Source organism: Chrysochloris asiatica, unplaced genomic scaffold (genome assembly GCF_000296735.1).
Source record: "Chrysochloris asiatica unplaced genomic scaffold, ChrAsi1.0 scaffold00008, whole genome shotgun sequence".
NCBI lineage: Eukaryota > Metazoa > Chordata > Mammalia > Afrosoricida > Chrysochloridae > Chrysochloris > Chrysochloris asiatica.
In genome coordinates this window covers 31662717-31664345 of record NW_006408526.1, presented here as the reverse complement: position 1 = coordinate 31664345, position 1629 = coordinate 31662717, and positions in this window count along the sequence as shown.

Below are 1629 nucleotides of genomic sequence, written 5' to 3'. Positions count from 1 at the left end.
GTTCTGTGTGTATGTCTTTGGGAGCTGGTCTCTCAGTTGCACGTGTCTGGGGTACGTCTGAGGAGCATGTGTGCCTGGGGGTGTGTCCCTTTGATGTGTGAATGCATGTGTGTGTGTGTGTGTGTGTTTGTGCCTTGACTCTACTGTTCTAGCCTCTCTCTGAACATGTCTGGGGTGTGTAGTCACAGGCCTCCCCTCAACTCCCTGGGACATAGAGTCCTCTGCCCTTTGATGGGGAGGTTTCCTGGAGTAGGGCCCAGGCTTCTGGCAGTTCCATGGACCTTGGAGAGAGAGTGGTGGAAAGGGGAAACTTTTGGATAAAATACTCCTGAGTCCAGGGCTCTCAGTCTTCCCCTCATGGACACTGTACTTTAGGGATCCCGACACTACTCCTCTACACTCTTCTTGTCCTGATGACATATTGGTGGCTATGATGGGCGGTGGGGAAAGGGTCTCATGCTCAAAAGTAGAGGCCCGGGGAAAGTGAGTTAATCTATATTCCTGGAGTCCCTTGCTTCATTTGGGGACAAGGTATAGCAAGCCATATGAGATCTGGGAGCTTAGTAGCAAATTTAAGATTCAGAGAACTTGACTTCTCCAACAAAACAACATAAGAGATTCATTTCTAGCTGAGCAAAAGATAGAAGGCCCTGGAATCCTACGAGGGCAATGTATACCCCCAGAAATGTGAAGCATTTGGGAAAGGGCCAACTGCCATTGTTCTTTTGCTCAGATCTTGGGAAGTCCTTCTTCACGTTGAATCTCATTCCCTCTTGCTGCAGTTCAATATTATTCTATAAGAGAGGATGTCAATGGGGGCTTTTCATCTTCTTCCTCAAACTAAGAGTGGTGATGGCAGAGTTATGTGGGCATGGGATGTGGGCACTGGAACCCCTGGTGCCTCATTATGACTCAGTTTTCCCTCTTGGGATCTCAGGCTATAATTGAATGCTTTTCTCTATAAGCACTTGTGAAGAAATCCTGAGGAAGAAGAGGATTTAGGACAGGGGCTGTTAGCATAAGTTAGTATAAGGCCTAGGGAGACAGCAGTGAGAGGTGGGCACAAGGGTAAACTGTCCCTTTTACAGCCTCCCCCTCCCTCTCACATGGCCTCTGGTCCCAGGACACAGTGGGAAGAAGGGAGGGGTAGAGGCACCGGCTGGTACAGTGTTCAGCGACCTAGCAGGGGGAGGGCCTTGGCAAGGAATTTTCAATTTGTTTCTCAATCTCTATCTCTGAGACACGAGCCCACACGTCACTGCAGACACCTTCAGTAGATGAGTCCAGAAGAGTCTCCCAGGTGGTGGTGGGGCCGGGCGGGGCCAGACTGGGCCATGTGGAACCAACCTTGTTTGTTCTGGCAGATGCCCTGTGCTTACTCCCTAGAATTGGAAGTTGAGCCCAGCTGGAGGCCCCCTCCTTACTTATCCATCTTGGGCCTAGAAGCAGAACAGGCTAGAGAGAGTTAAGTCTGGTTGGCAGAAACCCCCCCACCCCCCCCAGTGCAGTGAGAGAGAGGGAGGGAGGGTGGTTAGTAGCTTGCTCTAGTTGGCGTCTCTCCCAGAATTCTTTGGAAAAGAACTCCCCTTTGACCCTCAGTACAAACTGAGCCCAGCCACCAGTTCCCCC